Here is a 26,421-nt window from a genome sequence, read left to right as displayed (position 1 = left end):
GCCTGGCTCCTCTGGAAACACTGCTGCTGGGCTTGTAACTGACTAGGCCACGAGGAAGAGGCCCTTTTATACTATACGTGGCGTTTTACGTTGTCACTCTTAGATCCCAGTCACAGCTCGTGCAATATTGGTTTCTCATTCTGTGCCTGTACCTGGGTTGATGTAAATGACTGTGTTACAAGTGTTCCTATATCCATGTGATTTGAGAAAATTACTAACCTCAGCAGCTTCATCTCTGAGATCCCAGGGGTGCTCTCCCAACTCCAGGAGACAAGTCTCTTTTGAAACCAGCTGAGGTTTCAGGGGACAGGGCTTTGGCTGTCTATCTGTATTTAACCTCTGCCTAAAAACACCACCATGGAAACATTTTCACATTCATGCCACTGTGCAGGTTTTGGCAATAGATGGCTACTTTGCCCTCCTGGTACAGTGTGGGCCCTATGGCACCAGAAGAGCACAGTCTGAAAATAGAAACACGGACTGTTTTGTGGCCATTGAATAGGAAGGCTAATAATAGCATTGTTTCATTGTTTGGCAGAGACTCAAGGCTACCCTAGCCAAGGAGCAGCACACACTACAGTAACCAAATCATAAAATTTCTCCAGGGAATGGTGCAGCTTTTCAGAACATGTTTTATATTCTAGGATTGCTAGGGAAGGAAATAGTTCGGAAGTTGTTTTGACATCAGCGTGGTTTGTTTCCAAGTTGAAGGCAGGGGGGTGGGTAGGGGGCGGCTGGAGAGATGAGCCAGGAGGTCTGTGGCAGAAGGGATGCAAAAATGTGTGGTTAAAGAGTTCCTGACAGGTGGTGAGAGGGCTGTGGCTCTGGCGGGGAGTGTGTCCCTGTCAGGTTCCCAGGGGACTCTCAGCATTGCCTTTCACACTCCCGTTCTGTTTATTTCTGTTGAACTTAAAGAGTGACCTTTTGCGAACTACAGTTCAGCATTGACCCACATGCTTTTCTGAGACCTCATTTCCCTGAATGCCTTCCTTGTTCCTGCAGAGGACAACTCTGTTCGAGAAAATAGGAAGAGGCTGAGAAGAAAGAGCACTGGAATGGAAATCTTTGAGGCATGGAATCCTGCCTGCTATTAATAATTTAGAAGTGTTTTTAATGCCCTGATATGGAAAGAAGGGTTTGTTGTTGTTGTTGTTGTTTTTTGACACCAAAGGCATCTAAATATTAATTTCAGAGGAATTGGTTGTTACAAGCAGTTAACATCCATTTTGTTAGTTGACCTCCCAAGGAAGGTTAATGCACTAAAATCTGGTCATTAAGTATAGTAACAAATGTTTTTTCAGGGAGGTTATTACTATCATAAACTCTAATCCATGGTTCACAGGCAGCAGCCTCTAGTGCGGTGCTCTGACTAATGAAGAATTAACTATTTCTGAGCACTTAATAAAGATTTTTTTTCTCCCACCAATCAACATACTCTACATGATCCTTATAATTACTAAAAGCATTAAGCTCCTGGTAAGAGTTGCCCACATGTCAGACCGGAATTCTGCTCTGAGTAAATGACAAATGGCAAACCTAATCCCATTTCACTTAATTTTTTTTTCCTAACATGTTCACTGAAATAAGAAATAATGGAATTCCTAAGTATTAGAAAAAGATGGTCTGGTATGAAGCATGTGCCAAATGAGAATTGATGAGGTCTTTAGTCATATTTTATGGTGATAGAAGATTTTAGCTGTGGTTTAGTTCTTGCTAGAATTCAGAAGTTAATGGGCTACAAACAACAGTTTTTTGCTCATTGTTTGTTTTATTTTGTTTTTCTGTTATTAAAGAGTACGCTTACCCACAAGAATGCAGGAGGCAGAGTTGTATGAGAAACACTAATATCTACATCACAACAATAAGAGGGAAAAGGTACAACCTAACCTTTCCAAAAAGCCTTGGGGCAGTGTTTTGCTTTTCAATGGAAAGGTCTTCCAGACTTAATTAAAGTCACTTTCCCGCTGAGGACGGAGCACTGGGCTTTACTTTGAAGGCTCAAAGAAAGTTGCTCAGACCAATTTCTTAGAGACCCGAATTTAAAGCAACACAGCCAAACCATGGGTCAGCCTTTAAGAAGAAGTAATCTTTTGGAATCAAAAGTCTGAGCAGTTAATACACTGAGGCGATAGGTGCCTCTAAAGACATAGGCCAGACTTGATAGTGTAAAATTTAAAAAGAATCGCTTACTTTTCCCTCAGACGATCAGCTCTCATTCACGTAGAATCAGTCTTCACATTTCCAAATAGCCTTTCCCCTCCTTATTTTTAACCTCAGCTAAGTCCTGTCTTTGAGACAGATGCCCCTGTATTGAACAGGGAAACCTTACTTAGCCAAAATAAAAGGGACACTGTCTTGGGGGGGGAAAAGTATTTTGGAAAGGTTTGCATTACATATGAAAGCTTTAAAGAGGCCAGATACACTGCAGTAGCTCCTCATGTTGGAATATTTTTTGTGGAAGATTCACCACAGTGTGCCCAGATAAGTGACCATAACCAATAGGGCTGGATCATCTGCACACATTATGACTGTATCATTGGCATGCTTGGCAGTTTGCTTGCTTGAAAATAACTGCATTAATTTCCCACTTCCCAGTGACGGCAGATGACTTAGCCTTTCTGAGCCTCAGTCTCCCCATTCGTAAAATGATATCCTAATATCTTTGAGGAATAGTTGTAAAGATGAGTAATTATACCTGGTAGAGAGGGCCCTAAGACATACTAGTTAAAATTTGCCTTACACTGTGTCCATTGCTTTATGTATTTTACATTTTATGAAAGTGACTAGAATCCTAAAACATGCCACAAAAAACCTTTTGGGTTCAAAATGAGAAGCAAGGGAGGAATAACACATTAGCCTGACTTCTGAGAACTGGGCTTTTACTGAGTCCAGCTCATCGATCACAGCCCCATCACTGGACACAAAGCCTCCCTGGTTCCCTCAGCCAGAAATAAACCTTCCAGCCTCTGTGTTCTAATTTGCTTTGTACTTCGCAAATACCATTCTTCATGCTCATTCTTTGCTCAGAGTTATTTGTAGACAGATCTTGGATCTGTATTCCCAACGCTTAGTGCAGTGTCTCAAACACAAGGACTAAAACGGATTCATGAATTTCACTAACCTCTCTCCTGGGTATTTTTCCTGCCTAACCCATGGTGGGTGAGTGAATGAATTACTTTGGAGGTCATCTGCTCTTTCTTTACTCTCTTATCATCTATCCTCCCTCTCACTTTTTTTTTTTCCCCACTACTAAACGGAGTCTCTAGAATTTTGCCCTCTCCTTCCCTACTATTTCTCCTCAGTTGATCAGTTGACAGTAAAAAGAGAGCCAGAAGGCAGTTGTTTGGATGGCTGGATCATTTCTAAGCTGGGTGTGTGCAGATCAGGGGTTTCCTGCACTTGGAAAAGGATTCTAAAGTGAATACAGTAAATAGGAGCTGAGACTCCATAAAGATGTATCAGAGTGTCTTCTGAAGTCACTGGGTCCCCCGTATCCTTATTGCTGTATCTCTCACTGCCCACAGAAATCACAGAAAAGAGAGGTTAACATTCTAGGATTACTAGTGATTTGCTGTGCTGACCTTTGGTATGCTCTTCAACCTCTTTCAACTCTAGTTTTCTCATCAGTAAGAGCTTACCCAAATTCTAACAACTTCATAGGCTTACTTAGCAAGTCACAAGGGAAGGGAGGTAAAGAACTTAGTTGAGACAAAAGTATGATATAAAAAATATTACCACTGGACCTGGACATTCAAAGAGGATCAGATAAGCTGGTGTAACTTACTTTTCCTTAATGATTAATATAATCTGAATCAACATCTTAATCATGAAAAAAAATTAGATTTGCTTGAAAACAAAATAATATTAAAATCAGGAAGGAGCCATGGAAAGAAAGTTTGATTCATTGTCATAATAGAATAAGAATATTGCCATGGTCACTCTCATAATGCTCTGTGCTCCCCACCCTCCAAATGAATATCCAGTTCATTTGGAATAATCAACATGGTGAGATGCTAACAAATTACAATGATTTTCTTAGGTAGATAAGTGGTAGACATTGAGTCTATCCACTTAATACCCACCCCCTTCGCCTCAACATGTGCACGTGGTCGTTATTTCAAGGTGAGCAGATGGTCTCAGTGACTCTTCGCAAACCTGACCATATGTAATTTCCCTTCTCTCCACCAATTCCAGTCAAGGCAGTTCTGAAATGGAGCGAATGAATTTAAGTACAGAGTTGACACTGCATTGAGTACCGGTACTTCCTTCTAAGGAAGAGGAATGGGAATGCTTGGAAACACCCAGTCGAAAGAGTAATTGAAAATATGTTCAATGTCTTCATTCTCTGAGACTACGTGTGAGCAAGTGTGCATCTGTAGTCGCTCTTTCATGAGATGTGTATGTTTCTGTTTTGATTCTGAAGTTTCCCTCTGCCGCGGGTAGATTTCACAGAGGGGTTCCAGCTTGTAAAGGTTAACGGTGCAGAAATCAAGGCTTTGTGCATTTTTGCAAAGGTCACACTCATCAGCTGTTCCGGAAAGACTGCTGGGCTGGGCCATGGTAACCACCCCACGACTGAACCATGGCTCTGGGTTTCATTTCCTTGAGAACCCCTCCACAGTCCCTGGTTGTGTCACCGAGAGATAGAGAGGCTGCTCAGTCACTTGAAATTCAATTTGTACATTACTCAAATCCAGCCCATCTCTTTCCTTCATGGTGTTTGGCAGCTGCTTGCTGGCACTCTGCATTTCTAATGCCTGAGCTGCAGGAAGCTGTTTAATAAATGGCATAGGTTTTGATTAATGTAACAAGCTGAAAATAGACCATGATGTAATGCATATCTCAGCAAGAATCACAGATCAAATTGGACAGTTTCAAGGGACCGTGCTGTAGCAGAGAGTTTTCTCCAAAGAAATGTGTTTTATGTTTCTGTAGCACCTTGAAGGGTCAGACTGGAGAATGTGTACATTTTGGACCTGGAAGCCTGCCCTGGGGGTCTACGAATAGCAATTATAGTTTACCACACAAGAAGCTCCAGAGAAAACGAGATACTTGACACTGACTCGGGTCTGTGAAGGATTATCTATACTTCACTGGAAGCCCTGATATTATTATTTTTTTAAACCGCAGATAGTAACAGAAATGATAGTAAAGTTCTGGTGGTATCTGTAAACTCAGTTATTTAAGTCATGCACTTAGTTTCATCTAATGATCTAAACACCTCACATAGCCCTATTCAGCAAGGCATTGATTTAAACTTTCCTCAGTAGGTAAAATAATTGGGATTCATGTTGCTCAGTTTTAGAGAGATCAGTGAAAAGAAAAACAATAGCCTCATATGCCAAGATCCCGTTATATTTGCTGAGAAATGGTGTATTGTGTAAAAGAAATGTGGGTCATTGTTCTCAATTAAATGTGCAGTATTAGGGAGTGAGGAATAGCTCAGTGGGAGAGCACATGCTTTGTATCCACAAGGTCCTGGGTTTAATCCCCAGTTAAAAAAGAAAAATAAAATAAAGAAAAAGAAAGTTAGCAACATTGAAAGGTTAGAAATGAGTCTAGAACATACTAAAAGGAAGCAATAAAGGAAAGGACTTCATTGCCCTTAATTACTGCTTACTGAATTCATACATTGTGAGTTGCTTGAAATCACTTTGAGTAGTGAAAGTGTGGTGTGTGTGTGTTGGTGTGGGGATAAGAGATAGAGATAAGGTAGAATAGGGATAGAATAGGGGTAAGAGATGAAGGCAATCATTCTCTCTTCCTACAAACGGAATTAGATTTCAGGAAAATTTTTTACATTTCTATTTTCCCTCCAGGTTAATTTCACTTTGCCACTATGAGAATTTGTATAATTTATAAATGATCTCACACTCTGGTTACTGTAAAGAAGTTGGCTTGTTAAGACTCACACTGCCTGCAAGGGAGAGCCAAAATTAATATTGTTGGGCCTTTTGAGTCATTTTTTTTCCTGAACTTGCCTGTCTAACCAAAGTACTTTCTTATGGGATATTCAACTAACACAGCCAAGGTCATAGAATCAATAAAAATAAGTTAACTTAAACAGAGCAAAACTCTCCCAGCCACTGACCACAGGTCTCACCAAGCCAATCATTTAACAAGAGATTATCAGCAATTAAATAAAATCTATCATCATGCCATGAGGAACAACGAAAATTGCTTAAACCATACTATCCAGACACACCTTGTTTTATTGTACTTCACTTTATTCCACTTCACAGAAATTGCATTTTTTATAAATTGAATGTTTGTGGCAACCCCACGTCCAGCAGGTCTGTCAGCGCCATTTTTCCAACATCATTTGCTCACTTTGTGTCCCTGTCAAATTTCTGAAATTCTCACAGTATTTCAAACTTCTGTTGTTGTTGTTGTTAGATTTGTTATGGTGATCTGTGAGCAGTGATTTTTGATGTTACTTTTGTAATTTTGGTGGGGAGGGGGCGCCATGTACCACATCTGTATCAGATGGTTAACATAATCGATAAACATTGTGTGTGTGCTGACTGCTTCACCATCCAGCTGTTCCCCCACCTCTTTCCCTCATCTCTGGCCTCCCTCTTCCCTTAGACACAACAGTATTGAAATTAGGCCAATAAATAATCCTACAGTGGCCTCTAAGTGTTCAAGTGAAAGGAAGAGTCACACATCTCTCACTTTATATCAAACACTAGAAATGATTAAGCTTAGTGAGGAAGGCATCTGGAAAGCCAAGACAGGCTGAAAGCTAGACCTCTTGAGCCAAACAGGTAGCCAAGCTGTGAATGCAAAGACAAGCTCTTGAAGGAAATTAAGAGTGCTACTCCAGTGAACACACAAATGCTTTGAAAGCAAAACAGGTTTATTGCTGAAATGGAGAAACTTTTATTGGTCTGAATAGAAGATCTAACTAGCCATGACATTCCCTTAAGTCAAAACTAATCCAGAGCAAAGCCCAAATTCTCTTCAATTCTGTCAAGGCTGAGAGAGGTGGGGAAGCTGCAGAAGAAAAGTTTGAAGCTAGCAGAGGTTGGTTCATGAGGTTTAAGGAAAGAAGCCGACTCCTTAACGTCAGAGTGCAAAGTGAAGCAGTAAGTGTTGATGCAGAAGCTGTAAGTTATCCAGAATATCTAGTGAAGATGATTAATGAAGATGGCTACACTAAACAAGAGATTTTTAATGTAGACAAAATAGCCTTATCTTGGAAGAAGATGCCATCTAGGACTTTCATAGCTAGAGAGGAGAAGTCAGTGCCTGGCTTCAAAGCTTCAGAGGACAGGCTGACTGTTGTTAGAGGTTAATGCAGCTGGTGACTTGAAGTTGAAGCCAGTGCTCATTTACCATTCCAACAATCCTAGGGCCCTTCAGAACTATGCTAAATCTACTCTGCCTGTGCTCTCTAAATGGAGCAACAAAGCCTGGCTAGCAGCACATCTATTTGCAACTGCTCAGAAAAAACATTCCTTTCAAAATATCAGTGATCATTGGCCATGCACCTGGTCACTCAAGAGCTCTGATGGAGTGATTTGGGGTGAACACATATAGAGGGAGACACAAGGCCTGCTAACACAGCATCCATTCTGCAGCCTGTGGATCAAGGAGTCATTTTGACTTTCGAGTCTCATTACTTAAGAAATAGATTTTGTAAGGCTATAGCTGCCATAGGTAGTGATTCCTCTGACGGATCTGGGCAAAGCCAATTGAGAACCTGCTGGAAAAGATTTATCATTTTAGATACCATTAAGAACATTACTGATTCATGAGAAGAGATCCAGATATCAACTTTAACAGAAGTTTGGAAGAAGCTGATTCCAACCCTCATGAATGGCAGTGAGGCGTTGAAGAGTTCAGTGGGGGAAGTTACTGCAAATGTGGTGGAAATTTAGAATTAAAAGTAGAGCCTGAATTGCTGCAATGGCGTGATAAAACTTTAATGGATGAATAGTTGCTTTGTATAGATAAGCAGAGAAAATGGTTTCTTGAGATAGAATCTACTCCTGATGAAGGTGCTGTGAAGATTGTTGAAATGACAACAAAGTATTTAGAACATTACATGCACTTAGTTGATAAAGCAGCAGCAGGGTTTGAGAGGACTGACTCCAGTTTTGAAAGAAGTTCTACTGTGGATAAAATGCTATCAAACAGCATTGCAGGCTACAGAGAAATCATTCATGAAAGGAGGAGTCTGTGAATGTGGCAAACTTCATGTTGTCTTATTCTGAGAAATTGCCAAAGCCACCTCAACCTTCAGCAGCCACCACCCTGATTAGTCAGCAGCCATCTACATCAAGGCAGGACCCTCCCCCAGCAAAAAGATTATGAATCGCTGAAGGTTCAGATAAAGGTTAGCATTTTTTAGCAGTAAGTGTTTTTAATTTAGGTATGTACATTATTTTTTAGACATAATGCCATTGCACACTTAATAGACCACAGAATAGTGTAAACGTAACTGATATATGCAGCACTGGGAAACCAAAATCAGTGTGCCTCACTTTATTTCGGTATTTGCTTTATTGTGGTCTGGAAGTGAACCCATAAGGTGTGCCTGTAATGGTTTGAATGATGCACCTTAAAAAGTTATGTCCCCTGGAACCTGTGAATGTGGCCTTCTTTGGAAAAAGAGTCTTTGTAGATGTATGTGAGTTAAGGATCTTGAGATAAGATTATCCTGGATTAGGGGGGTTCCTAAAGCTAATGTCAGATTTTCTTGAGAGGAGAGGAGGGGAGAAGACAGATGCACAAAGGAGTCAACTTGAAGACTGAGACAGGGAACGCAGTGATGTGTCTACAGGCCAAGAAGCACCAAAGATTGCCAGCAGAGACTAGAAGCTAAGAGAGAGGCATGAAATGGATTCTCCCTCAAAGCCTCCAAAGGAAACAACTCTGAATGCCTTGAGTTTGGACTTCTGGCCTGCAGAACTGTGAGGGTATAAAACTGTCACCCGGGTTGTGGTCCTGGGAATTCATATGCATGACTGAGAGCATTATGTTTGTACGACGAAAAAGAGAACAAGCTGGTAGAAAAGTGGATTGGTGACACATTGCATGAGGTGTGTCTGCAATATATTCTTCTTTAAATATGTGTTATTGTTCACTTATACCCTGCTTACCTAAAATATGTAAATGAGATGTCTTACCATCAAAACACAGGTACATTAAAAACAAAGATGATTAACAAAGAATAAGGAAACCCCAGCCTGCAACAAACTAGAGAAGTTGAGAAGAAAACCATAGGCGAGAAAAAACAAAAACTGGGGGCGCAGTGATCTCAATATCCAGCAAAAGGAGTACCGAGTTTTTAGCTAAATTTAATAAACTTTGTTTGAAAGGCAGTGATTCTCATCAGTAAATGGTTATAGAAATAAGCATACACACTTAGAAGTGACATGCAGTCTGTTCTGGTGTCACACATGCCTCTCTGATGGACACAAGCTCATATGCGATTGTAAATAAGGAAGCAATGCGAACCTAACTGGGAAGTCCTACTAGTTCTTATGTGAGTTTTTCCTAGCTCACTCTGTTGGTCAGGGTTCTCCAGAGAAACAGAACCAATAGGAAATATATGTTTATATTTACATTTAATTTATACCTATATTTATATAGAGAGATTTATCACAGGAATGGGCTCACATCATTACGGGGACTGAGAAGTCCCATGATCTGCCATCGGCAAGTTGGAGACCCAGCAAAGCCAGTGGTGTAATACGGTCTAAGTCCAGAAGCCTGAGAACCAGGAGTGGGGATGTCAGAGGGCAGGAGAAGATTAGATATGTCAGCTCAAGCAGGGAATGAATCCACCCTTCCCCTGATTCTGTGTTCTGTTCCGGCCCTCATATGATCGGACCACATGATGAAGGTCATCTTCTTTCCTCCTTTACTGATTCAAATGCTTCTCTCTTCCAGATGCACCCTCACAGACACACCCAGGTATCTGGGCGTGCCTTAGCCTGGTTGAGTTGACATCCAAAAATAACTATCCCTCACATGAATGCTTTATGTCACTGCGTAATAGGAGCTGAATGCAGCAAACCACCTGAGGAGAGAGTTCTTCCCGGGGTGCCCCTTCACTGCCTGGTCTTCCTCTTGGCTCAGTTTATTCTGAACTTCATGTAGGGACTTTGGACTTGGTTCTTCCTCAATCTTCATATGTTTTTTCTTATCACTATAATTTAACAAACTTGGCTCTTCCTTGTACTCTCTTCTGTAGAGTATGCTTTACTTTAAAAAAAAAAAAAAGGATAAAGTCCTATGTTTGCTAAGGTATTTATTTCTTAGAAATTTGGAATGTCTTTTTAACTGTGTTAGTACTTTAGGATTATTATTCTTGGTGCTCTGGTTATAAAGTTGATCTGTTTGAATGATCTGACCAACCCTATTTAGCCAAAAACTCTATTATTTTCAGGGTATGATTTTTCAGAACATGAAGACTTTCAGGAACATGTATATTATGTAAGAGTAGAAAAGCTTATAAGCAACACCTCCCTTTTTAGACATTATTCTCTAAGACAGGCAAAGCAAGTGATCTCATTTTAGTTCCACTACTCCCCACCCACGCCAATAATCTCTACGCTTTCTCTAACCAGCAGCAAAGACACTACTTTTTGCCAAGCTGATTATTCAGGAACTAATAAATAAACTTATGTTTCAGGACATCACAGTTATGATTGCAGAAATCATCTGAGTTCAGCTCACTCAGATTTACTTAATATGTCTATAAATCTTTAAACTATAAACATATCTTTTAAAGGGCAGCAAAATTTAGGAGTAGGAAAGAATTAAATTCATAATGTGAAATAAATTAAATGTAGTTGACTCCATTTTTATCATAGTCTACACTATGTCGTTTTAGTGTTAATTTCAGTATTTCACTTGTAAAATGGTGAAACCCTGAGTCACCTGTTGTTTGGGAGAAAATAATCTTGTTTGTTGGTTGCTCCCGATCCCTTTGGGTTGCATACTGACCCACGCCCCACAGTGATTCAAGCTAGACTGTGGACTTCATTGTACCAGGATTGGCATACTGATTGCAGAGGATTTTCCTTTATTCAGTTTAAAGTTAATTTTTAAAAGTCAAAGTTTTCATTGACTGTATTAACAAACTCAGTGACCTCAGTTTATATTTGAAAAGCACCATAAATGATACAGTGTCATATTGGGACAGGCTTAAGTTTCCATCAATGTGATTAAAATAGTGATAATATAACTCCAATAGGCAAGAGGCTCACGGCGGACCACGTTCCATCAGTGTAATGGTTCCTAATCCAAATCATCCGATAATTCAGCTAGAATTTTGAATAAAGATTGCATTCAAGTTTTCAGGCAAAAAAGGTATACAGAGGCTCATTTGTGCATGCATAAAATATAATTGACTTGATAATAATTGTCTGATGCTAGCAGAATAAAATATAACCACTTAAATGGCTTGCCTGACCACATAGACCTGACAAAACAATCCTCAGCCAAAACCAATCATTGTCGCAATAGTCATGCATTGTGGACTCAGTCAAAGAAATGTGTATGCAGACTTGATGGCCTTTGTGTTTACTAGGACTTTTCTTCTTCTTTCTCCGGGTCCTGCAGAGCTGACTCTAACCCCCTTTGAAGTCTGTGGTAACCCTATGATCAGAACAGATGCATTGGAGTGGGATAGGAAGGAAAGGAGAAGGGAGCTCATTAAGTGCTCACATTTTTAGACCATTTTCTGTGGATTACAATGATTGTTGGAAGAGTTCTAGCTCTCTATTCAGAGATTTAAAAGTTAACATTTTAAGATACTAACTTACTATTGTAGTAACATGGGGGCTAGTGTCCTGGAAAGGAATAAAAGATTTTCCAAAAATAAAAATAATTAATATAATATCAATGAATTTGAAAAATAAAAGTATCTAAAATGTATTTAATATGTTCCTTGCTCCTTTTTGAAATCTTTGATTTATGAACATGAGCACATGACTGTATGTTTTTATTCACTGTGCACTTACCCAAGTAGCACGTTGCACAGGGTTTATTTTATTTTATTCATGTAAACAACGTTTTTGAATGCCTTCTGTGTCCAGATTCAGTATGCTAGAAACTTCAGATATAGTGACGAGTCAGATAGTTTACATTACAGCGAAAGAGACAGAGAAAAATTGGAAAATAAATGAGAATTTGAGATTGCACTCAGGACTATGAAATAAAGAAGAGAAGGCAGTTGTATGGACAGAGCAAGAGTGAGCATTTACTTTACATCGAGTGGCCAAGGAAGGCCTCTCTGGGTGTACCATCCTGGCAGAGGCTGGAAGAAGCCAGGAAAGCAGAGGTCCAGGCATCAGGAACAGCCAGTGCAAAGGTCCTGAGGAAAGTATAATTTAACTTGGTAATTCCTAGTTTGTGTGCCATCTCTATCATATTATCAGCAAAAGCATTATGTCTTCTGGGAAGTAGCCATTCTGTGTTTATAATTAAATAATAAATGAGGATAAAAAATATCATGATTACTAATTGTTAATATTTATTGCTCTTCATGTACTCCAGAATCTATTCTAAATACTTTCCCTATATTACTTAATTCTCACAACAGCCTTGCAAAGTAAGTGAGGAAACTGAGGTTCAAGGTGGGTAAGTTGCCCCTGTGTTACACAGCTGACATTTCAAACTGGCTGACCTGGAATTTGAATCCAGGATTTCTGACGTTAATGATCCCCCACCATTAACCACCTGTTATGGTGGTTACTCTGAATTGTGTTCCTCCCCAAATCCGTATGTTGAAGCTATAACACCCAGGACTTCAGAATGTAACTGTACTGGGAGATAGGGTCTTTAAAGAGGTGATGGAGTTAAAATGAGGGCATCAGGCGACCCAATCCAGTATGATTGGTATCCTTACAAAAAGAGGAGATTTCACACCGAAACACACAGAGAGGGAAGACCAGGTGAAGACAGGGAAATGACAGCATCTATAAGCCAAGGAGAAAAGCCTCAGAAGAAACCAATCCTGCTGGTGCCTTGACCTCAGACTTCCAGAGAACTTGCAGAACTGTGAGAAAAGAGGTCTCTGGTATTTCTTATGGCCACCCTAGCAAACTAACACACCATCCTACAAGGCTAGCAGAACAGAAATGTAGAACAGTTGTTCAACAGCAATGTTATGAGAAGAAAAAAGTTGACTTGAGCCCAGGTCACTTGTTTGTGTTTTTAGCTCTGCCATGTACAAGAATTTTAAAAGGAAACATCGATAATGCTCTATTTCTTCATTTTCTGTGGTCTGAGTATGATGTTAATGATGTAAGAAGGCTGATTGAGACTTTTGTAGGTAAATCAAATGATTTGATTTGTCTTGCCCACACAGCTAATCTTTATACTTTTCCCCTGAGTAGTTGTCTCATGAAGATGGAAAAGAAACTCACAGTATAAGAATCATCTCATTATTCAAAGACCCTCAATGTTCAAATTTTCAACTTAAAGTATTGTGATGATTCTAAATGTGTATTTGTGCCAGTGAGTGATTTGTTTCTGCTCAGCTCCAAATTAACCCTTTTTGCCTGCTCTTTGAAAATGGACCTGTGCCCTTTAACTATGTTCCCTTTACTGACAAGTATGATGCTAAGGGGCCGTGTTGTCAGTAGAGAGCACTGGAGACACATTGCAGGAGGAGAAGGATTTGCTTCCTGGTTCAGGTGTCCTGGCACCTCAGACTCCTGAGCATGGGCATTTTCTCCACACCTGGCACCTGCAGCACAGGTGGATTCTCCAGGTCCAGCTCCTGCAGTGCACACTGCTCCCTCAGTGCCCAGCTCCTGCAGCACGGCTGGCTTTTCCAGCACCAGAATCTTTGTGTGCTCACAGGTTCTCCAGTGCATGGTCCTTGTAACCTCCTACAGCACCTGCCTCAGGTGGTTCTACACTAGAGTACCTCCAATGGGACATCTTCCCAGGTACAGCTTTCCCTGGCATCCTAGAGGCTGGATTTCCAGAAAGTTCCACTAGCAACTTTTCTTCCATCTAGCAGATGAGCCAAAGCCATGCGTCTCCAACAAGACATAGATCTCAGCTCTGGGGGGTTTCTTCCTTGTTTTTTTTTTCCCCTCTCAGCCATAGGGGTAGTAATATGTTACATGCTTTATTTTATATTATTATATACTAGTCTATCTACCACTGCTTCTTTCTTTAGAGTTCTCTCTGTTCCCTACTAGCCAATACCTCAGTACTCAAGTCTCTTAAGTTAATAGTTTCTACAGTAAACTTTCCCTGTTCAGATTCCTGTGTGGTTTCTCTCCTGATTGGACCCTGGCTGATAACAGTACTTAAGGTTTTGTTTGATGTTCCAAGTTAGATTGTCATAAGAACAAGAATCATATTATAACATTACTTTTTACTTCAAGGGCAGTAAAAAAGTAACCCTCCCTCTCATACTGGTAACCCTGGAGAATACTAGCCCAGGACCATGGTACCTTGACTGGCTTGTGGTTTGTACTCTGCAGCACATGGCTGACCATCTGTGGTGGACCATAGCTCACAGTGTTCATGAAGTTGATGTTCCACAAACATTAAGATGAGACCCCAATCCTGATAGTTCATCCCATTTCTCCTCCTTCCCACCTCCCCCTACTTCAGACCTTCCTCATGTCTGCCCCTGTCCCCAGCCAGGAGAGCCTTTTATTTTGTCATTAAAATCTTAAAAGACAGTTGTCTCCTGAGCTACAATCATTTTGGTGATTATTTTGACTGTACCAGAAAGGATTTTTTTCCTCTTCAGTCCTAATTTGTGGTCCCCACTCTTTGTTTATCATGAGCCCCTGCTTTATATTCTAGGACTATAAAATTACATATATACATATAAATACACATACACAGGCATACCTCAGAGATACTGCAGATTTGGTTCCAAACCACAACTATAAAGCAAATAGCACAATAAAACGAGTCACAAATTTTTTTTGCTTTCCCAGTACATATAAAAGTTATGTTTACACTAGGCTGTAGTCTATTATGTACACAATGGCAGTAAGTCTAAAAAAGGGACATAGGGACATACCTTAATTAAAAATACTTTATTGCTAAAAAATGCTAACCATCATCTGAGCCTTCAGTGAGATGTCATTTTTTCTGCAATAGTAACATCAAATATCATTGATCACAGGTCACCATAACAAATACAATAATAATGGAAAGGTTTGAAATTTGGAGAGAATTACCAGAATGTGACACAGTGACACAAATTGAGCAAATGCTATTGAAACAATGGTGCCAATAAACTTGCTCCTCTCAGGGTTGCCACAAAACTTCTATTTGAAAAAAACAAAAAGGCAGTATGTATAGTAAAACAAGGTGTGCATGTGTATAAATCTTCCAGTGCTCTCTTTTCTTGATGATTTCATGTTGGTCATCCTTTTGTAGTACTATGTCTTACATCTTCCTGCATTTTTAAGTCCTCTGAGAAAGTAGAAGTGCTAGCTTTATTTCTTCCTTACTGCAGATGTTCACAGTGGCAAACTGCTGTAAACACAAATCCATTATCTGAGTCGGATTCAGTCTGTTGGTAGTTTACTGTGTTGTCAGCACAGGATCGATCTGCAAGTGCTATGTCTCCTTGCCAAGATCCTCCAGTTTCCACTACATTTATATGATGATTTTGCTGTGGGAAAGCTTAGATCTGAAAAGGTGCATGGAAATGATGTCTCTCTATACCTCACCGGGTCAAGCTCCTGTTTAATGTCAAGAATTGGGTGTGTTTAATACTGAATACATCAGTCCCTTCCATCTTTCAGTGTAAATTTATTCCACTGAGTCCAGGAAAAACGATATAAATTTTCATTAAAGAAAACACTCTATTATGACAGCACTAAATGAATCATCTACAATCACTTTTAAAAGGCTTGATTTATTTCCTGCACTTGGGAGGCACTATGTTGTAAAAATATTTTCACTAACAAGTATGAAATATTGCAATATATATTTTTATACATACTGCCGTGTGCTACTAATGTGTTTCATTTTTGTGTGTATCTACATGCACGTGTATGTCTGTAGTGGGCCCTCCAGGTAATTTTTTGGTCACATTTACCTCTTTAATAAAAAAAAAAAAGGAAAACAAATTGGCCAAGCAGCCCAGACATACATCATGTTCATCAGAGCGGAAGATAATATTTTCCTGAAATGATTCATACTCTCACCTTCCTGCAGGAGTGTTCTCCACCCAGTGACATAGTGACATAGTGAAATGTCACTGAAGTGAAGGCTATTTCATTTAGCCTTGAGCAAACACAGAAGCTGAACTGTGGATATGCAGAGTTCTTTTTCCTTCTAGGAGACATGGTTTTTAATGCATGTGTAACTGGAGCTCAGCTGAATCCAGAGAGCTGCTGCCTGATAAGAGCTTGCTTTGAAAACATGTGCAACGGAATGACTTGAATAACAAAATCCTGGGCAGAGTGTTCCTGAGCTAACTGCATTTGCACTCTGCAAGGAGATCAGTGCTCCCCCTCATTGATTTTCCTCAGTGGCAGAGCCAGGATTATGCACATTGTGAAGCTGTGTTCCCAGATTCATCCAATCTGATTTCCTAGTCAGCACTAAAAAGGCATAGTGCTCAACTGGAAACTGGAGGTTATACAAGTATAACCGGATCAAATTTGTCCCTCCGCTGCCTGCACAGTGAACAGGAGCACACTAACGTATTCCTGGTGGGATTCAAGGGCTGCCCAGGACAGGACGAATTCTGCTTGTGTGCAGCTTCTAAATAAATGACAGAGATGCTGAAGATGCCTTGCATACTTCAGCGTACCTCCCAAGATATTTTCCAAATGCGCCAGAGCTTCTTTCTGGAAGACCTGGAATGCAAAGTAAGCATAGAAAGATATTATTCTCTTCCTAAATTCACAGATTGACTATAGTCATTCCGATTTTGAAATCGCCTTAACATTTATAATTGGAGAAGGTGGATGGTTAGAAGGCTGGAAAACTTAAGGGTCTACCAAAAAATTGAGGGTCTTCTTCACTGTAAACAGTTGGTAGCTCTAATGGTTAATGGGTTTATTTTGCAGTTGCCACCATTCTTACTTTCCTTAACTTCATGGAACTTAATGTAATTCACTTTAGCACTAACAGCCAACTGTAGTGCTAGCCAAATGAAAATACCCTGAAAAGATGACTTCAGCTCTTCCCCAATTTTAACCTGTTAGTAAGGGGTGGTGGAGGGAGGAGCACTGTCTCCTATGTTGAATTTTCCTCTCTTCACTCCGCTTTGAGGTTGGGGAAGGTGTCTTATTACAGCTAGAACTTCACATTTGCTTTTGAAAAAATGATGTAAAATAAGCCATTTCCTACCAAGACTAGATAAATGATTACATAGCTGCTTGCCTTTCAAACAGAATTTGCTTAGAATCTGGGCTTGCCTGGGTGCTGGCTTCATTATCAAAGAGTGCTGTCACAGCTCACTCTGTGTGTACTGGGGAGCAGGGCGCTCTCTCACATGCCCACCTCTGACCACTGCTTACTCTAGGGAAACGACGTCTGGGGGAGAAGGAAGGAGGGTGAACACCAGAGACCTTCGGATAGACCCACATTATCCAGGATGAACAGTTTCCACTTCGCAGACTTAACACACACATTGACCTGGCAGATCTCCCCTGCTATCTAGGAAGTAAAAGCATGTTTCCAGGTTACCTAATCAGTGGACATTTTCCTAGTAAAAGATTAACCAAGTTGATCAGTTTTTCAGTGGCAAAGTAAAAAGTGAATTCTCTGTTCCAAACCCCAAAACTTACCCCACAGATCATCCTTCCTCTGAATCACTCACAAAGGCTTTTTATCTTTATTTTTTTAAGCAATGCATTGCAAATTCATTCATTTATTTACTTTTAAAATTGAAATCTGATCGATTTACAGCATTTTATTAATTTCTGGTGTACAGCATAGTGATTCAGTTATACATATATATATATTCCTTTTCGTATTCTTTTTCATTACAGGCTGTTACAAGGTATTGAATATGGTTCCTGAAGCTATACAGTAGGACCTTGTTCCTTATCTGCTTTATGCATAGTAGTTAGTATCTGCAAAGACTTTTTAAAGATTAAATAAATATTGTTTCTCCATATAAATGTTAAAGAGACCAACTCAGCCTTAACCACTAAAAGCTAACACAGCTTGGTTTGCTTATGTATTTCTGTACTGCAAGGTGCACAGTATGCATTTTACTTGCTGGCACTGACAGTAAAATGTATTTTTCCATTTATTATTTACAAGTGTCAGTGATTTTCAGGTAACTGTGATGTTGGATTAATTACATTCATTAAAAAAATTTTTTACATTAATATTTAAATGATAGTAGTCTAAGTACTTTTTAACTAAAGTAACTTATATATATCCCCTATAGTAATTTTGCGATATTTGAAACTTACATCAGAATTGTTTTCCTTGAGTGCAAAAGAACACATTCTTCTGTTCCTCCCCAGGGAACTTTCCCGTTGGGAGTGGTCTCTTTAATAACGTCTTCTCAGAAAGTCGTGTTGTTATAACTGGTGCCGTTGATTCAGTGATAGTAGTCTAAATAAACATCACGAAGTAATTTGATAATGAATAAGGAGGAGGAGATACCATTGTTTAACCTCCAAACTATGCTAATAAGTAGGGTGATAGACTCGCCATACTGAATAATGGGACTGTTATTCTAGCCCAGGGGGCTGTCTCCTGGGCCTCCTGGGAGGATTTGCCAGGCCAGGCTGTGTGTTGTTCGCGAGTGCACTTTGTGGAGACCCCAGTATCTGGTTACAGCACATTTATTAAAGGAAATCACAATTTGGAAGAAAAGCACATTCGCTTCTCTTTCAAATAAGAAGCATCCCTGTGTGTTACTTTCTGTTTACTTGTTTTACCTAGGTCAAACCGAAGACTAATTGGAAAAATAATTATTCAGACAAAGAACTACAGCATTGAGGGAATTTCATTCCTTTGAAATTTCTGTTTTAAAGGGGTCATTTTAACACCGTCAGAAAAAAAGATGTTTTCTATGTAAAGCCTGAACATGCTGATATATTGTTATACACAGCATAAAGTTAGGGGTGTTTGAACAGTGGAAATAGAAATCATTTGTAGTTATTCAACCCTGAATACTTAGGACATTTCATTTCTTTTTACAGCAACCATATTCAGTCAATAAAAGATCAAATGCTTTTGGTTACTGGACTGAAAAAAATCAAATCCTCCGAACTTTTAGCACTTGATGTTCCTTGAGTACTTGCTCTCAGCTATAGCTCATTAAATGAACTGATTCACCACTGAGTCTATAAATTGAAACAAAAGCAAAGACCTTTTTTTTTTTCTTCACTTTTCAAAGTAGATGGCACCAAACTGAAACACACCTAAATCTGGGTTGTTTACACATTTTTTCTGTGCCTCTTGCGTATTCTGCAGAATGAATACATGTCCATTAATCTGGCAATTTTTCAGTACAAATCCAATTAGGAATTCTCTGGCTAGGAGTGGTAAACCTGTGATTATTGATTGATAACCGGAGATTGAGGGGAGATGATACAAAAGGTAAAGGAAGGTAGATAAGCTGGGTCTTTTGTAATGGCATGACTTGCATTTACTTAACAGTTTTTATTGAATTTTGTTTATTTCATTTCACACAAAAAATACAGCATTAGGCACGATTCTAGGCATTTTATAAATATGGTATGCAGACAACTCTATGACATGGATGTTACCGCTTATCCTTAAAGGGGATGAACCAGGCCACAAAGCTCACAGAGCTAATAAACAACAGAGTTGGACTTGAATCCAGGGACTGTTACCTAGAGTTGATCCTCTCAACCAGTATACTACACAACCTCTTGCCTCTTTTTTAATGGATGCTAAGTAAAGAGCTTTTTTTTCCTGTAAGGGTTGCTAAATGAGGAGTCCCAAAGAATTTGAAGTGGATTGCCCAAGAAATATAGTAGCTAAGGTATTCACACACCCATTTCTGCAATCTCCTTGTAGTGTACATCTCATTAGATAAGATGCAAATCTAAAACCCTGTGCATTCTGGCACATGTGAATGCTGATTCACTCATTTTAAACCAAATTTCCACCTGAGAGGTAATACTGGTAATATTACTGATTCTCTATTTCGATCTTATTTTTCCTGTAATTTGTATCCTAAATCAAAGAAAAGGTTAGCAACAATTTTGGGGTCTTAAAAAAAGCCAAGATGGTATTTCATAACAGCTCTGCAGTACTCTCTAAACAATCTCAAAACAATCTTGAAAAAACAAAGTTGGAGGACTCGGACTTCTTGATGTCAAAACCTAACCACAAACCTGCAGTTATCAGGACAGTGTGAAACTGGCATAAGGACAGGCATATAGATCAACGGGACAGACTTGAGGTATAGAAATAAACCCTCATAATTGCTGTCAGTTGATTTTCAACAAGGTACCAAGACATTTCAGTGGGGAAAGCATGGTCTTTTTCAAAAAAATGATGCCAGTACAACTAACTAGCCACATGCAAAATGATGAAGTGTTGGACCCCTACCTCATACTTCACACCACATACAAAAAACAACTTCAAAAAGATTAAAAACTTTATATAAAGGCTAACCTATGAACCTCTTAGTTGAATACATAGATGTAAACCTTCATGACCTTGAATTAGTTGATGATTTTCTTAGATACAACAACAGCACGAATAACAAAAGAAAAAGATAACCTGGACATCATCAAAATTAAAATTTTATACTTCAAGTGACAACATCAAGAAGCTGTAAAGACAGTTCACTAAATGGAAGATGTTTGCGAATCATATGTCTCATAAGGGACTTATATCCTGAATATATAAGGAATTCTTACAACTCAATAATAAAAAGATAAATAACCCAATTAAAAGGAGCAAGAGATCTGAATAGACATTTCTCCAAAGAAGATATTCAAGTGATCAATAAGCTCATGAAAAAAAAAAAGCTCGACATGATTATTCATGAGGGAAATGCAAATCAAAACCACAAAGATAGACCACTTCACACTCATTAGGATGGCAAGAATTTTTAAAAGTATGTTGGCAAGAATGAGAAGAAATCAAAACTCATACAGTGCTGCTGGGAATGTAAAATGTTGCTACTGCTTTGGAAATCATCTAGCAGTTTCTCAAATGGTTAAGTACAAAGTTGCCATACGATCCAGCAATTCTAATCCTAAGTATATACCTACGAGAATTGAAAACACAAAAACACGAATGTTCATAGCAGCATTATTCATAATAGCCAGAAAAGAAGTTTACCCAACTGTTCATCACCTGATGAATAAACAAAGTGTGGTTTAGCCATACAGTGGAACCGATACATGCTGTAACATAGATGAAACTTGAAAACACTATGTTAAGTGAAAGAAACTAGTCACAAAGGACCACGTATTGTATGATGCCATTTACAAACAATGTTCAGAATAGGCAAATCTATACAGACAGAAAGTAGGCTGGTTGACTGGGGCTGGAGGTAATTAGGAGGATGGGGGTAATGGCTAAGATACATGGAATTTCTTTTGGGGGCAGTGACAGTGTTCTAAAATTGTAATGATGGTTACATAGCTCTATGAATATACTAAAAGACACTAATTGTGCACTTCAAATGCATTAATTGTATAACATGTGAATTATGTCTCAATAAAGCCGTTTTGTAAACATACTGAGCTATACAGATAAAATCGCTGCCTTCGTGGTGCTTACCTCCTAGTAGGGGTAAGAACATGTCAAGTGGTGACAAGTGCTATAAAGAAAAATACGAAGTTGGAGAGTGATAGGGAGAGGTCATGGTGAGATACCATTTTATTCAGGGTTGCCATTGAAGTCCTTTCTAATGAGCTGAACTGAAGAATTCTGTACGGAACATAGAACACTGTAAGGACTTTTTACTTTAGATCAGATGAAAACTATTAGAGAGGGATCAGAACAAAGAATTGCTGGGACCTGACTTCTGTTTAAAAGGACCATGCCATCTGCTATGTAAAGAATTGGTTATAGGTTTGCAAGAGAAGAAGCAGTGAGACTGATTAAGAAGTTATTTCAGTAATCAAGGCAGAAATAATGGTGATTTTGAAGATTGGGCTGGCATAATTTTGGATGTGAAAGGAAAGAGGAGTTAAGGATGACTTGAGCTATACAAAACATGGACTCATCATTTACTGAGATACTGCCTTTGGTTGGAATGGGGATAGAAGAGTGAAGGAAAAGATCAAATTGAAACGATAAATTACATCTAGAACATTAATTATGACATAATCAAACTGACTAGTCAGATGAAAGCAATACAAATACACAGCACATGAAGAAAATTCTATTCCAAAAGGGAATTCAATGACCACAAGATTCTTCAAAATAATATCATATTGGACCACATAATTTTTTTTTACTATTTGTAATTCATGTTTTATTAAAGTAATAAAGTAATTTATTAAGTAATAAAGTATTATTAAGTAATACTTTTTTAATTCAAACAATATGAAAACTAAAAATGAAATACTGAAGTCTTTCTCCTCCCCCAACAGGGGTAACAAAACGGTGTTTTGTTCTTACCGACCTTTTTATGAGCATATATTGAAGTGTTATATGCAATATAAAGGGATATATTTAAATGGAAATTAAAATGTTCGGATTGTTGTAGTCTTTCACAAATGTAAGAAAAACATGAGTATTTACAAAAATTCAGTTGTCACACAACTTATTGGAAAGTGATAGAATCAGGTTATGTAAAAAAATATAAAACAAAAAAGAATGCATTTCCAATGCCCAAGATCACAGCACAAATTTAAATATAAATTTTAGAGGTAATGTTAGTTTATTTTTTTAAATCCAGATAACTCTCAACTTCATGATAAATTCAGTTCTTTATGCCATTTTCTGTGAGTTATTGGACTTTTTCTTTTAACGAACTATTTCTAGGTTCATAGCCAAACTGAGTGGAAAGTACAGAGAGTTCCCATATACTGCCTGTCCGCCCATACACACAGCCTCTCCTGGTAATGACATCTCGCACCAAAGTGGTACATTTGTTACCATTGGTTAACCTACACTGACACATCATTAGCTCCCAAAGTCTGTATATTACATAACTTTTCTTTCTTGCTTTTATATATTCGTGGGTTTTGACCAATGTATTGACATGTATCCACCATTATAATATCATAAAGAGTAGTTTTACTGCCTTAAAAATCCTCTGCGCTCTTCCTGTTCATATCTCCCTCCCCTCCGAATCCCTGGCAACCACTGATCTTTTTCCTCCATAATTGTGCCTTTCCCAGAACATCATCTAGGTAGGATTATTCAGTGTGTAGCCTCTCAGATTGGCTTCTTTCACTTAGTACTGTGTGTTTAAGTTTCCTCCATGTCTTTTCATGGCTTGATAGCTTATTTCTTTTGAACGCTGAGTAATACTCTATTTTATGAATGTACCACGGTTTATCCACTTACCTACTGGAGAATGTCTTGATGGCTTCCAAGCTTTTGTAGTTTTGAATGAAGCTGCTATAAACACCTGTGTTTCAGTGCAGGTTTCTGTGCAGACATAAACTTTTGAACTCATTTTGGGGAATACCAAGGAGTGCAGTAGGGAAGGAGAGTTTTTTCCAACTTTTAGGGTCCCTGGCTGGGCCTAAAATTAAGTGTCATAAGATAGATTAACAGGAGAAAAGTGTACAAATTTATTTGATACAAAATTTTACGTGACACAGAAGCCTTCATAAGGAAATGAAGACCCCTAAAGAAATGGTTAAACCTGAGTGTTTGCATGCTAGTTTTGATGAAGAATGGAAAGTCGTGGAAAGATAGGATGGGGCAAAGAGTATGAGGCAAGTGTAGTGAACTGGGGAAATTTAGCAAAGCCTGTCCCTTCAGATTCTTCTGTGTGTCCCTCCATCTTTACCGATAAGGTTGTTGCCTTCCCCCCAGTCTAGGGAGGTCACCTCTCATATGAGGGCTTTGGGACCTGTCTCAGGGGAAGAACAGAAAGTCCTTTCTGCACTTGCCATTTCTCAAATTCCTCCAGCTTGAAATATGCAATATGCCAAGGTGCCATATTTTGAGGTAGCGCGTACTGAATCCCATCATCGTTATTACTGGATTATGTGGTAAGAGTCTGTTTAGTTCTGTAAGAAACTGCCAAACTGTTATGGACTGAATGTTTCTATCCTTCCCAAATTCATATCTTGAAACCCTTCGCCATCTCCATCCCCTTCCGCAGTGTGATGGCATTGGGAGGGCCTTTGGGAGATAATTAGGATTAGATGAGGTCTTGACGGTGGAACTTTACTGAATGGGATGAGTGCCCTTATAAGAACCTCGTAAGAGAGAGCCTGCTTCCCCTCTCTGTTCTTTGCCATGTGAGGATACAATGAGAAGTCAGCAGTTTGCACCCCAGAAGAGGGTTCTTATTAGAACCTAACCATGCTGGCATCCTGACCTTGGACTTCCAGCCTCCAGAACTGTGAAAAATACATGTCTGCTGTTTACAAACCACCCAGTCTGTGATACTTGGTTATAGCAGCCCAAATTGATGAAGACACTTCCAAAGTGGCTGGACCATTTTGCATTCCCACCAATAATGGAGGAGAGTTCTGTGGCTCCACATTCTCATCAGCATTTGGTGTTTTCAGTGTTTGGGATTTTGGCCATTCTCATAGGTGTGTAGTGGTGTTATTGTTTTAATTTGCAATTTCCTGATGACATATGATGTTGAACATCTTTTCATACATTTGTTTGCCATCTGTATATCTTCTTTGGTGTGGTGTCTGTTCCTGTGTTCTACCTATGTTTCATTTGGGTTGTTCATTTTCTTGTTTTTGAGTTTTTTGTATATTTTGGATAACAAACTTATTAGATGTATCTTCTGCAAATATTTTCTACCAATCACTAGCTGGTCTTTTCATTCTCTTAAGGCTCTTTATTTTTAATGTTTAAGGTGTTGGGTTCACTGAAGTGACAAAACAGTTGGAAATTTTTTAAGTTCTATAATAAAATCCCATTTTCTCCCTTACATATTAATTAAAGTCTTGCTAGTCTCATTCTCCCAAACTTAATTCCTTAAATTGCCTAGAGTCATCTTATACTCACTTCTCGAAAAGTCTGAGTAACTAGATATCCCCCGTAAGAACGCACCTCGTGTATGTTGCCCTTTGCGCCTTGAATGTCTGACATAAACATACAGGAAACTTCTTCACTGTTATCTGCCTATATTCTTTGTTTAATTTCCTTGTCTTGAAATTTCCTTTTCAGCTTCCCATTTGCTTCAGTAGTTCTCCTATTCCCCGCGGAGCCATAAATTTAAAATGTACCTTAATTTCACAACCAAGGGGGACAAAGAATGGAATGTGACTGTTTTCACATAAAATATAGTGCTAGGGCCAATAGCAAGGCACATTCACTTGCTCATTTGTGTCATCGTTTTCAGGCATTAGCACCTTCTGTATTAATATATGACGTAAGGAAATTGGTGGAAGAAGGGCCTGTGTAAAGACATTTATTTAGATTTCAAGTGGTTTGAAAAATTGAAGCAGAAGTTTAAAGCTCAATATCAAAGGTCAGTATTTTCCAGGCCTGTCTGTGGATCAGACATAAAGAGTTATGAGAACTCCTGCTCACTTAGGGTGTTGGTAGAAATCATAGAACAGTGGAAACCACTGTTGTCCAGGAAACAGTGTTGCTTTTGAAAGCCTCATCTCCCAGAGACCTGTCTCTCTGAAACAGATGGAAAAAGCCAACTTGGCCATTGTGGTGAAGCTTGAATATCTCAATGCTCAGCACAGGCGAGAAGACACTGTGGAAGCAAAAATGACTAAAGCCAGCCTGCCAAGCCAGGTTGGTTTTCCGATTTTAAGAGTAATTTGCTCATCCAATAGATGTTTATACGTTCCCTACTTTGTGTCACTTAACTCATAGAGAAGGAAAAACCTGTTTATATGAGCACATAAAAAGACACCAAGAGCTGTGACGTGAGAGGAACAAAAGTAATTTTATGAGTTCTCAGATGGAGAGGGTACTCTCCATTCAGTAGACGTGATCAGACTGACTTTAAGGAAGAGATGCACCATGAGCTGAGTCTTAACGAAGGTGAGGAGGAGATGGCAGGAAAGGGTAGTTTGGATGGAAGAGCATCTTGAGGAGAAGGTGTGGACATATAAGTCTAAGTCCTCTGGTTCTCTTTGGGGAAGGAAGACCTGTTCAGTTTGGCGGGAGCTTCAAATATATATGAGGATGTAAGAGAGATGAGAAAAGAGGTATGGAAAAGTGCATCAGGACTGTTGTATTAGTTATCTTTTGTTGCATAACAAAGTACCCAAAACTTAGCAGCTTTAGGCAAAAAATAATGATTGCTGCAGTTTCTGTTGTTCAGGAATCCTGGTGCTGCTCAGCTGGGTGGTTCAGGTCAGGTCTCTCATGCGGCTGCAGTCACTGGGTCTGTGAGTCTGGCCT

At 39.1% G+C, this 26,421-nt stretch overlaps 1 long non-coding RNA gene and 1 pseudogene across 1 annotated transcript in view; one reads left to right on the top strand and one right to left on the bottom strand.

Annotated features, from left to right (window-relative positions):
- LOC123613249 (small ribosomal subunit protein eS6-like) overlaps window positions 1-13,838 on the bottom strand; it is a 31,281-nt pseudogene extending 17,443 nt beyond the window's left edge.
- The window catches only part of LOC105082070 (uncharacterized), a 788,258-nt gene that overhangs the window by 682,890 nt on the left and 78,947 nt on the right, over window positions 1-26,421 (top strand). The window lies entirely within an intron of this gene.

The sequence above is a fragment of the Camelus bactrianus genome, chromosome 3 (genome assembly GCF_048773025.1).
Source record: "Camelus bactrianus isolate YW-2024 breed Bactrian camel chromosome 3, ASM4877302v1, whole genome shotgun sequence".
In the NCBI taxonomy this organism is placed as follows: domain Eukaryota; kingdom Metazoa; phylum Chordata; class Mammalia; order Artiodactyla; family Camelidae; genus Camelus; species Camelus bactrianus.
The sequence above is the reverse complement of the archived record's forward strand: the minus strand, read 5'-3'. Positions and strand labels throughout refer to the sequence as shown.